Source organism: Myotis daubentonii, chromosome 2 (genome assembly GCF_963259705.1).
Source record: "Myotis daubentonii chromosome 2, mMyoDau2.1, whole genome shotgun sequence".
In the NCBI taxonomy this organism is placed as follows: Eukaryota; Metazoa; Chordata; class Mammalia; order Chiroptera; family Vespertilionidae; genus Myotis; species Myotis daubentonii.
In genome coordinates this window covers 185,531,710-185,544,948 of record NC_081841.1, presented here as the reverse complement: position 1 = coordinate 185,544,948, position 13,239 = coordinate 185,531,710, and positions in this window count along the sequence as shown.

The following is a 13,239-nucleotide window of genomic DNA, read 5'->3' as shown; positions in this document are numbered from 1 at the left end:
TTCTGGCTGAAAGTGTAATTTACCTCAAGTAAAATATATCTTTGCACCAAAAACGTTCTTTTTGTTTGTTTTTAAATATATTTTATTGATTTTTTACAGAGAGGAAGGGAGAGGGATAGAGAGTTAGAAACATCGATGAGAGAGAAACATCGATCAGCTGCCTCCTGTACACCCCTTACTGGAGATGTGCCCTCAACCAAGGTACATGCCCTTGACTGGAATTGAACCGGGGACCCTTCAGTCTGCAGGCCAACACTCTATCCACTGAGCCAAAGTGGTTAGGGCTCTTTTTGTTGATGAATTAGAATAGTTTCTATTTCTTTTCAAGCAATAAAAGAAAGCAAACTTAGTACTCATGCTATTACTAGCATATATTTTTAAATGATAGGAGAATAAAATCCACAAGAAAAAATAAATGTATTTTTTGAAATTATATCTGTACTAGTGGCCAAATGCACAAAATTCGTGCACATTAAAAGGGAATTAATTAGAGGAAATATTTTATTTATTTATTTATTTATTTATTTATTTATTTATTTATTTACTTTATTTTTTTTATTGCTTAAAGTATTACAAAGAGTATTACATATGTATCCATTTTATCCCCCCGCCCTAGACAGTCCCCTAGCTTCCCCTATCCCCCAGTGTCTTATGTCCATTGGTTATGCTTATATGCATGCATACAAGTCCTTTAGTTGATCTCTTACCCCCCTACCTCCTGCCCCCCAACCCTCCCCGGCCTTCCCGCTGCAGTTTGACAATCTGTTTGAGGCAGCTCTGCCTCTGTATCTATTATTGTTCAAAAGTTTATAATGGTCTCTATTGTCCATGAATGAGTGAGATCATGTGGTACTTTTCCTTTATTGACTGGCTTATTTCACTTAGCATAATGCTCTTAGAGGAAATATTTTAATATTGCTATTTTCCCTTTCTCTATAATAGAAGTGTCAGATATGAAAGAAAATTAATAAAATATATATGAATATTTCCCTCCTGTCAGAGTCTGGGGTGCACCGCTGGGATCTAGAGTCGAGTCTCCACCCACCACCCACACACACTTCAAAAACGCAGGAGACCCAGACCCGGCTAGCCCCACCCCTATTGAGTGAGACCCAGACCAGGCCAGCCGCACCCCCATCAAGCCACTCCAGGCAGAGGGCGCAGCCTCAGGTCCCCTGGTCTGGCACCAGGGTGAGGGGCATGGGCGGAGGTCCCCTGTTAAGCCCTGCCAGATGGGGGGGGGGGGTGGCCTGAGCTCCCCAGCTTGGCGCAAGGATGGGGGTGTGGCCTGAGGTCCCCATGGAGCCCTGCCAGTTGGGGGCATGGCCTGAGGTCTTCAGGCCCAGCGCCGTGGCCAGGGTCCTGGCCTGAGGTCTCTGTCCAGCCCTGCGAGGCCGGGGGCACAGCCTGAGGTCCCTCGCCCCGGCCAGGCGCCATGCAGCCTCAGGTCCTTGCTGTTCGATTGTGACACTACGGTGTCCTGGCTAATTTGCATACTCCTCTGTATTTAACACTGCTTAGCATTAAAGTTGATATTTTTCTGACTTCAAAAGAGACAAATTATTCACTGTGTGTTGGTGTTTCCTGCTATGCCACAATGGTATTAACCACTTTTCTATATTTTTCTTTCTATGCCAGTGATGGCGAACCTTTTGAGCTCGGTGTGTCAGCATTTTGAAAAACCCTAACTTAACTTCGGTGCCGTGTCACATATAGAAATTTTTTGATATTTGCAACCATAGTAAAACAAAGATTTATATGTTTATATTTATTTTATATATTTAAATGCCATTTAACAAAGAAAAATCAACCAAAAAAAATGAGTTCGAGTGTCACCTCTGAAACGCGTGTCATAGGTTCGCCCTCACTGTTCTATGCCCTTCCTCATTCTCACACAACTACCAATTCCTCTTTTCAAAAGTAAAACCTATAGAAAAATATATTGGGAATGCAGGGCAAGTAGTTAAATAATTTGACTGGATCTTCTAGTGACATATTGAAAATCATTTTTACCTACCCCCTAGTTCCACCAAAAGTTAAATGAACCCAAAAAGAAAAAGAAAAAAAAAAGCAAGCATGGAAACAAAAATGGTACTTATTTTCCAAATGCAAAAGAATCTTAAAATGGTTTGCTAAAAATTTCAATTTGAAATCACCCGTACTCTGTGCAGTCTCTTTCCCCTAAAACTTTTCCAGACTATATATACTGTACAGAGCCTTGCTCTTTTTTTAGATGACTCTTCTGGTACTTGTATTTTTCATAGTAATATATTTGGTAGTAATTTCTTCAATCAGTAATGATAGGCAAGAGCTTTTAAGTACTTATCGTAGTGTGTGAGGGCTCAGCCTCTTCCACATCCACCACACTTGCCTGGAACAACTCATTTTAAAGAAATCAAAACTTTTGTATAAATAGCAAATATTTATAGTTTATGACTATAAATTACCAGTCAAGTGATGTATTATAATTGTTATAATGGTTCTTTTCAAGAGTTTTTCCACATTTAATAATTTATTCTTGTTTTTTTCATTTGTTTAGTATTCTATGCATCTGATTTTAGTTTTCTCCCTTGAAAGTCTAAAATACACCAACAAATCTGTCAAACTTCTAGCTATATTTCTCAAAAAATTAAGCATTTTAGAGAATGCATGACTTCATTATATTTAAACTGCAGTTTTCTTTGTCTTCTTTTTTTAAAAGGAACATATTCATTTAAACTATATATTCATTTAAATATATATATATATAGTTTATATATATCCCACATTCAAAGGCTGTTAAATTTCATTATTTACCCATATCTTCAGAAAAAAATCACTTCTACTGTCGTGGTAAACAACCTGCTGCTTCCCTATTTATAATGGTCTGGCCCTCCAGCGAAATTATAGCTAATTTGTCTACAAATGTCAGGTGGTCATAATAATCTGGCCACTCAGTGTGTGTGTGTGTGTGTGTGTGTGTGTGTGTGTGTGTGTGTGTGTGTGTAATTTTTAGAGAGAGAGGAAAGAAGAAGGAGAGAGATATAAACATTTATGTGATTGAGAAATTTCAGTTGGCTGCCTCATGTATGCCAACTTCCTTGGATCCTCTGCGCAATCCTGCATGTTCCCTGACCAGGAATCTAACTGGAAACCTTTTGGTGCAAGGGACAATGCCCAACCAACTGAGCTGCACCTGCCAGGGCTGCTTAGTCTTTTAACTTAATATCTTAAACTAGAGGCCAGATGCACGAAAATTCATTCAAGAGTAGGCCTTTCTTTCCCTGGCTGCGGGCACTGGCTTCCCTCTGGCACCCGGGACCCAGGCTGCTTCCCTCCTCCACCTGCCCACAGGCACAGGGACCCAGGCTGGCTTCCCTTGGGCCCCAGCTTCGTCAGGAAGGATGTCCGGAATGACATCCAGAAGACATCCAGTCTAATTAGCATATTACCCTTTTATTATTATAGCTATCTTTCCAAAGCATATGAGATGTAGGTCTTTCTTTTTTTGTAAAGTATTTTTTATTTTGATGTTCTTTCTTTTTCAGGAAGCAGCATGCTAATGAACATCTTATTACACACTTAATTATTTATATTATGTTTTTTATAGGATTGATTTTGCTAGAGAGAGAACTAGGTCAGAGAATGTGCATAATTAATAATTAATTGAACAGATTATATTTGAGAATCAACCATGTCCTAGCTAGTTTTAGTCATTATTGGAGGTACTACAAGGACACAGCAGAAGACATCATAGACATATTTGTTTTTTGATGAAACTATATTGTAGGTAGATATTTTTATGGGTCCCCTCAAAGTTAACAAATAGAACAAACTCACCAATACTATTACCATAATTACTGATAATATTTATATATATATATATATTTTTTTTTAATTTTGCAAGTCTTATGGGAAAAGAGAGAATCACCATTGCCATTTTATATTGTTATCAATTATAAATGAGATTTGATATAGTTTTATGTATTTGTTGGCACTTGCACTTCCTCTAAATTTCTGTTCAATATTATGCTAAATTTTAATATTGGTCTATTACTTATTTGTAGCATCTAAATGATATTTTAATGGTTCAATTAAATATTTGTAAAATATTAATTATACTACCACCTAATAAAATTTTTCAAATACTTTATTTGAGACTTTCTGGCCTTTTCACTTTTTTATGATGTCTTTCCTCTTAAGATATTTTGCTTCAGTATATTTTGGTCTTTGAATTCTTATTTTTAAACCATTACTACATTTGATTTTGTTCAAGTTCAAATTTGAAAGTCTCTGATCTATAAAATTCTATATCTGCTTTTTAATTTGTGCTCAATACAAATAAACATCTAAAATAACAATTTTTCAGTTGGAACTAAGGCTCTTATAATTATCTATTAGTGTTTTATAAAAGAAAACATAGGAATACATTTTATCATTAATTTCTCAGAAAACTCTACAAAAGATACATATTGCTCGACTCAATCAAAAAACTTACCCCCAAAACTTCTGAGAATCTTTCCAAATGGTTCTATGAACTTCAGACTTTATTATTATTCTTTAATTTTTATACTCTTTATGGTGTCATTGCATACTGGTTCTTATTTTCTCAAGCAACATGAGTTTTTAAAGGTCATCAATGAGGGTTTGATCGATACTGTGGCTCTTTGTTGGCATTATAATGCTGAGAGGCTAACATGTTAGTTAAAATTAAAGAAAAAAAACTGGACCTTTTTTATCAACGTGACAGATACATATGCCTTGAGCACTAACAAGGCATAGCTAATTACTGATACAGTTGCCGAAAAGGGATTCTGACAGTCATGATATATGAGCAAATTTGTCTTGCAAGTGACAAGTCAAACAGAGGTTATTGGGCGTCCTGGGCACTGCCAGCTCAGTGGGTGGGTTACAGAAAGTGTCTGATCATTCGTTTTCCATTGCTGAGGGGGAAATAGTCTACCATCATCTCAGACTGCTGAGTCTTTCATATGCTCGTATTGTTCCACTAAAAGTTTCAATATTTCTTTCTGCAAATGTTTTCAAAGGGATCTGAAAAATCCAACTGTTAGTTTTCCTCTAAAGTTCCTGTTTAAATTCTTCACATCTGCAGGATTTATCTAACAACATATTGTTTGTCTAAATTATATACATTTATATCATGCTTTAGTCATGCCTTTCCCCTATAGATGCAAGTATGTAATTTAACATATATAAGGCATAATAAGTTTCAAAATATTTGGTCATTGCAAGATTTCCTTCTTATATCTCAAATCCAGAAAATTATAAGTCATGTGAAGAAAATTGGAAGTTATTTTGCTATAGGTAAATGACTATATATTATGTTTATGAGTGTGTGTTTCAATAAGAAGTTATTGCCTAGAAAGCCTATATTCAAAGTTTATATTTTTAGACTTCTGGTTCAAGTCTTTCAATGCTGAAAAAATAAAACAAAATTTTAAGTATGCATCAAATGTTCTCCACAGTTTTAGTAACAGTCACTAAACATTAATCATTTAATAAGAAAACTTTTATAATGAATTAGTAGAAAAAGATCATAGCCAGCACTAGTAGGTTAATGTTCCAACATGACTAAGAAACCAAAGCCATGTATACACAATAACAGAAAACTGACACAGTGATAGTAAAATGTGTTCGTTTTGTTCCAACCCAAATCATATTAATTGCTAAACAAGTGCTCCACCTCTTTTGTGAAGATTTATTTTTTTATAAACAGAGGGAAAGTACTTCATGGAGGGATACACTGTGTGGGCCCACCATGTGCTATGTTTTGCCTGGAATACAATGATACACAATGCCCCTTGCAGTGTAAATAAACAAATACACAGACTATAAACAGATATATTTTACATAGTGAAAAGAATTGCCCACTTTCTAACAAAATAGAAAACATTTTTGAAGCTAAAGGATGAGTCTGTGCCATTGGTGGTGGTGTCTAAAAGGTGTTAATGTGCTGACATGGGTAATGGTGCAGGTGGTGGTAACAGTGATGGAAGTTCCTAGAAGGAGGGCAGCTGAGCCAATCTGTGAATAATGAGTGGAAGCCTGACTGGTTGAGAATGGAGAAATGGGAGGGACTTCAGATGGAGAAATCAATCTGCCATGTTTAAGTTCTTCTTTGAAAAAGTGTCCTGGTAGGTGTTCTAGCTCTCATCCCAACCACACTTGCACTCTGCATGTATTTGGTTTAGGAAGGATAAGCTATTTCAAAAGCATGTTTAATCCTGTAATTTGTACATACAGCCATACTAGGCATTAGCATATACATTTTATGTTGGCTATTTACTTCCTCCTTACTAAATAAGCTACTTATTTATCCAGGGAAATCACCCACTAGTAAATGTATCCTTGGTATTTGAATATGGTCTGCACCATAGTAATTATACAATAAATGTTTCTTCAAGATTAGACATATTCATATGTATTTCATTTACATCTGAACACCTGTGGTGGCTAGTTTTATGCATCAATTTGGATTAAAGGAAAACCAGATAGTTGACAAAAACCTTTTTTCTGGGTGTTTTTGTGGATAAGATTAGCATATACATCAGCAGGCTGAGCAAACAAGATCACCCTCCCTGATGTGAGTGGTCATCATCCAGTTCATCCAGGGCCTGAATAGAACAAAATGGAAGAGAATGAGAATTTGCTCTCTCTGCTTTAGTGGAGAAATCCATCTTATTCGCCCTCAGACATCAGTGCTCCTGATTCTTAAGTTTTGGACTCAGATGAAGATTTACACTGTTAGCCCCTCAGTTCTCAGATCTCCCGACTCAGACTGAATTATACTGGCTTTTTGCCTATCCATATACTAGAACACAGGGCAAATTGTGAGACTTCTCAGCCTACATAGGTATGAGCCAATTTCCATAATCTCTCTCTCTCTCTCTCTCTCTCTCTCTCTCTCTCTCTCTCTCTCTCTCTCTCCTCTCTCTCTCCCTCTCCCTCTCTTCTGTTTCCCTAGAGAACCCTGACTAATACAACCCCAAATAATGTTTGAGATATCTTACAAATAAACATAGAGATAATAAATATAGAATTTAAAAATTGTTTAATGGAAATAATGGAATATCAATGTGAAAAATAAATTATATTGAAGCAGAATGAACAAATATTTTAAAGAGCCCAAATACATGTATTTCCTTTATGTAGATCCTACTTTAATCTCTATAAACCCACATTAACCTGTGCATACAATCAGTCATATAATAGTTGTATGTTTATTTAAGTGTTTTTATATTTTCCAAGCATTACAAATGTGACATAACAATATTTTAGGCAGATTTTATTTTTCGTTCAGTTATCACAAGGCGGTAACATGGAAAGCTCAGAAAGGTTTGTGGACCTCACCAAGAGCAGCAGCTGGCCCTCTGGCCTTAGAGAAGGAAAATTAAGATGAAAGACATAAGAGTATGCTTGGGGAGTCTTGGAGACGATTGTGAAAAATAGAGGAGAGAAGGAAGAGGGGAGAAGAGAAAAGACATAAGTAAATAGAGAGTAGAGAAAAAAAGTAAAATAGAATAAAATATTTACATTTTTGGTTTTCTAAGATAGTTGTCTGTAAATATTATCTCTAAAAATGATATTCTTCCTTTGTTATATGTCCATAGTTACTCAGTTTTATAGAAAGTTTTGTTTACCTGTTGATATGAAGTTCTTCTTTTACTTTTTCTGTGTAACTGTGTTGTTGTTGTTGTTGTTTTTTTTGGATATTTTCAACCAAAAACCAATACCCTACAACAATTTTTCAGGGAGATGAGGTCATCCTGCTCAAATTATAGACATCTTCTTCGAAGATATATGGCAAGTTTACTACAGATATTTATAATGTTCCCTCCTGAAACCAAGTTAAAATTAAACAAAAATCATAAAACTTATATAATCATATAAGAGCAAAGAATAAGGCAGATTTCACAAGAGAAACTTTCAAAATTAAATAAGAAGGAAAGGTTATTAATGAGGCTAAGCTGATCTTACTATGCTCCTGAGGCTCCCACCAAGGTGCCAGAAGCCCAAAGAGCTATTGCTTAACAAAAAAGATATAAGTGAAGGATTGCACATAGAACATTTAGCATCTCAAGTCTGATCATATTTTACTAAACAGAAATAACACAGCGAGGTGATCATACCCAAAGCAAAGAGTGAGGTTTGTTTCCCAAAGAAACTGAGTAATATGTCAAGAGAAAATGAGAGTACCTAGTTGCACACATTGCAATAGAGCTTTTCTATTCTTGAATATGGGTGATCGCCCCCAGAATGTCTGGTTCTGTTCTATAGCAAAAGTGAACAAATGTTGATCTTTGTCCACATTCACAAAGTTACTAGTTTACAATATTATATGGTCATTTAAAATATCTATGGGAAAATACAGTTGGTCATACATTTAAGGAAAGTGTGAAAGAAGAGAAAAAAATAAATCTAAAAAAAAAAAAAAAAGAACTGTGGTACATCTACACAATGGAATACTACGCCGCTATAAAAAAGAAGGAACTTTTACCATTTGCAACAACATGGATGGAACTGGAGAGCCTTATGCTAAGTGAAATTAGCCAGTGAGAGAAAGATAAATATCACATGATCTCACTCATATGTGGGATATAATGACCAACATAATTTGATGAACAAGAATAGATCCAGAGACAAATGGCAGGGGATTGGGGGTTAGAGAGCAACCAAAGGACTTGTACGTATGCATATTAGCTTAACCAATGGACACAAACACTGGGACAGTGGGGGCTTGCCATAGAGGGAATAGCTTGGGGAAGGGGGTGGTCAAGTGAGGAAAAAGAAGACATGTAAAACTTTAGACAATACATAAATTAAATAACAAAAAAAATAAATTCACAAAGGTAAAATTTATGAAAAGTGTCAGAAATTAAATAAAAGTGTTCAAATAGTACTTCTAATGAAAAACTGTAGAAATAACACACCCATAAATTAAAAGTAGAATGGTATAACAAAGAATAAACAAAAAAATATCTTAAATATAAAACTACAAAGTTAAGCCTTAGCTGTTTGCTCAGTGGTCAGAGCATCAGCTGCTACTGAAGGGCCCGGGGTTCAATTCTGGTCAAGGGTACATACTTTGGTTGCAGGCTTGATCCCTGACCCTGCTTGGGGAACTTGCAGGTGGAAAACAATCAATGTATCTTTCACATCGATGTTTCTCTCTCTGCTTTTCCCCTCCCTCTACTCTCTAAAAATCAATGGAAAAATATCCTCCAGTGAAGATTAAAAACAACAACAACAACAAAAAACAAAAGACAGAAATTTCAACACAAATTTTGGAATATAAAGTTTAGAGACAGTTTGATTTGTTCAATAAAAAAGAATTCATAACATATGAGAAAAGGATAAATGAAAAAACATAAAACCAAGAAATTAATGATCCAATTAGGATGTGTTCTAAAAAGAAGAAACAATCTAATGGAGAAAAAGACATTATTAAAAATTGATAATGAGAATTTCTCAGTATTAAAATGACACAGACAATTTTGAATTACATAAGGGTTACTGAATAAAATTAGAAAGAAAGCCATACTAGATACATAATTACAAAATGTCAGAATACTTACGGAAGAAAAAGAGATTAAGAGTTCTCAGTGAAAAGCATTCTCTCAAAAGATATGTTCAAATCCTTACTACCAATAGTTATGAAAGTCACCTTATATGAAATAGGGGCTTTGCAAATGTAATCAAGTTAAGATAAGGTCATACACCATTAGTGTGAGCTTTAATCTAATGATTGGTTTCCCTTTAAGAACAGAGGGATTTGGACACAGAGACAAAGAGACACATATGCAGAATGCCATGTGATAAGAGAGGCAATGGTTATAGTATCCGAGCATAAACCCAGAAGCACCAAGGATTGCCCGTTATACCAGAAGCTGGGAAGAGGCAAAGAATGTTGCTTCTCTAGAACCTGCAGAGGGAGCATGACCCTGCCAGCATCTTTTAGACGTCTGGACTCCAGAACTACAATGAGAGAATAAATTTCTCTTGTTTTAAGCAATAAGTTTGTGAGACTTTTTAAAGACACCCTAAAAAACTAATAGCTAGGGTGTTAAGAGAATCTCTAAAGGACAGAGAATAAAATTGAAATTGGACTTTTAGTCAGGAATGCTGAATGGGGTGATACAAAGAGAAAATGTCTTCAAATTCTGAGCAAAATACTTTACTTCCTAGAATTCTTCACTCAGGGAGTGTAAGCAGAATCAATGATTCATGAATTTAAATCCTTTGTAGCATTTCTTATTTGAGGATGTACTACACACGAATAAAGAATTACATCATGAAAGGGGAAAATGATGTCTTTCAAATAATGTACCAAATTCAGGAAGCAGTTGTCTCATGAGGACAGCTGTTTAAAAACTTGGAAAGATGGAGACCATCAGAATGAGAGTCTCTTAGGGAAAAATAGATTAGGTAGGATGCTACAAATGTTTAAGAAAATTTGAAATTGATACTTTGCTAGTAAAAAGATCAAAGCAAATGGCAAATAGAACTTCTCAGACAAAAAGCACAAACAGAAATTGGTGCAATTATACTCCTTAGATAGGTATTGAACAAAATTCATATTGTATTATGTAAACATATGTATATTTGTATATGTATATTTATAGTTATACTAGAGGCCCAGTGCACGGATTCATGGGGTCCCTCAGCCTGGCCTGCACCCTTTCGCAATCCGGGACCCACAGGGGATGTAGTAGTGTGTGAAGCAGCAGGCAGCTAGGGAGGAGCCCAAGCTCAAGCTGGGTGCTGCACCACTCCAGCTCATTCTGGCCCTGCAGCGCCTGCTGCCACCGCTCAGTAGCGTCTGGCACCTGTGGGTCAGCTGAATGGCGCTCCCACAGTGGGAGTGCACTGACCACCAGGGGGCAGCTCCTGCATTGAGCATCTGCCCACTGGTGGTCAGTGTGCATCATAGTGACCGGTTGACTGGTTGTTTGGGCGTTTGATCGCCTAGGCTTTTATATATATAGATATAGTGTATATATGTGTGCTCATATTGTTTTAACTGTAAATAAGGGGAGAAACAGCACAATGTAATTATTTAAGTAGATAAATTTTTATCTCTCAAGTCAAAAGATCATGTTAATACGTAGCAGTAAATAAATCATTTGGTGTAGTTCGTAAAGACCAGATTAATAAAAAAGGGAAGTGTCTGTATGTGTATGTGTGTGTGTGCATCTGTGTTCATACACTTGGTCAGATATTTCCCAAAGAAATTGTCACAGAAACAAGGTAAGGGAAAATTTGAAATACTTGGGTGTGCATTTACAATATTCTACTGCTTTTGACATAAACACAACAACAACAACAAAAATTCCTAAGTTCAATCTTGTAGTTTTCTACATGGTTTGAATTAATCAGATCCAAACCCAGGTTCCTGCTGAAAAAAGATCAGAATATTGCCTTCAAGTTTATAAAAAAAAAATGGTTAATGCTGAGGGGTTTAAAGAGTATTACTTTTGGTTCATGGTAATATGTGGATCCATATTGGTTTGATTTTTCTGTATCAGTGGCCAACTGTGTTGAACTTAGATAGTCTTTCATAGGATATCAAAGATATCCCTTACATCATTAAGTCAAGTTTGGATGGTTGGTGACTCAGGAAATAGTTAAAGTTTCACAAAAAGGAATTTCTGTTCAGATAGAAGGAAAAAAGAAGAAAGCCTACCCCTTATGGGTCTGTTGGGGTCCAAATTGGAATCTTAGTTGACATTTTTGGGGTGGGTAGAAGTAGGAACATACAAATAAACATGAATCAGCCAAAAAAAGCTTTTCTTATTTTACCAAGCCTCCAGGTGAAGACTTATATGCATCAATGTCCAACATGAAATTAGATCAAAGCAAGCAAAGGGGTGAATCGGCTAGGTAAGGGAGGAAGACATCACACCACCACTTGCTCCTGGCATTCAAGGAATCCAAAACTTTCTGTGTGCCCTGGTGAAGGCATATGTAGCTGCTGAAAGATGCACCTGGAGACCTGGGATAGGGCTGCACGTGGTCAGCTGTTAGCAGCAGCGGTGACTCTGTCACACCCAGAGGTAGATGAATGCACTAATTTCAGCTGCTGACAGTACAGAGACTTGCAAGCCAACATCCCAGACAAGGACCAGGCAAAAAGAGAGTATTAGGACTGCCTACCCTTACCTTGTTGCTGGGAAATATGAGCAGATTTTCGCTACTTCACTTTGAATATGAGAAAATGTAAAAACTTATTTGGACTTAGAATAAACTAAAATGTAACCAAAGGAGATTTTTTTAAACAAAATAAAAATTAAGAGATAAATCTAAATTTCTCTTCTACTAAGTAGCCTGGGGACTTATAAGGAAGATTAAATGACTTCTCTAAAATGAAGGGGAAAAAAGTTGGCTTTGTATATTGGATTAGTGTGATTAAATTTGTGACATTGACTACATTATAATTTGTATAAACTGGGCTAATGGTTTTAAACAAATGACCTTTTCTCTAAGTTAGCAATACTTAAAAGGTTATAAGGATAGCATAAGGGGGGAAAAGTCTCTCTTTTTCCTTTTCTCCCCCCTTTGTTATTATCTGTAGTTTATAAATTGAGCAAGAGAATGGACCCAAATTAAGACATAGTCATAAAAAAAGTTAAAAAGTTATTCTTTGTATGTGGTCAAAAGTTTAACTGGTTAAAATTAGATAAATTGACTTTTGGAATTCATACTAAATTTAGCTTGTTATCTAGGGATACCATCTTGAATTTTTGTAGGTGGGTAACTAAATTTCTATGTGGTACATACAAATTTAAATAAATATTACTAATAAAACCCTCAAGCAACATCCATCCATTTTGATCGTCCCAACCACATCTTTAATCTAATGCTGATTTCACTTTATTGTAATAACCCCTCTAGACAAATTTAATGTCTTTTCCTAAACAAAGTCAGAGAATTCCTCATTAAAAAAAAGTATAAAAGAGAAAACTTTTACTAAAATAGCTTGTAATGTATCAGTGAGTCTCAGAGCCTTCTATGTGATGCAATAAATTACCCTAGAAACAAAAGCTTAATTTACATTAAAAAATGCCAGCACAGCCTAAGTAAATGCTACAATTGCTTTATCCATTATGGTAACATAACTAAAATAAACTATCAGGCCAAAATAATTTGCTTAAATATTAACAACCTGCCTGTGAATAACAATTACTTTCCTTAACTTCTTAGGAAAAGGGCCTTTAGAAATCTAAGAGTAGGTGGAAAGGG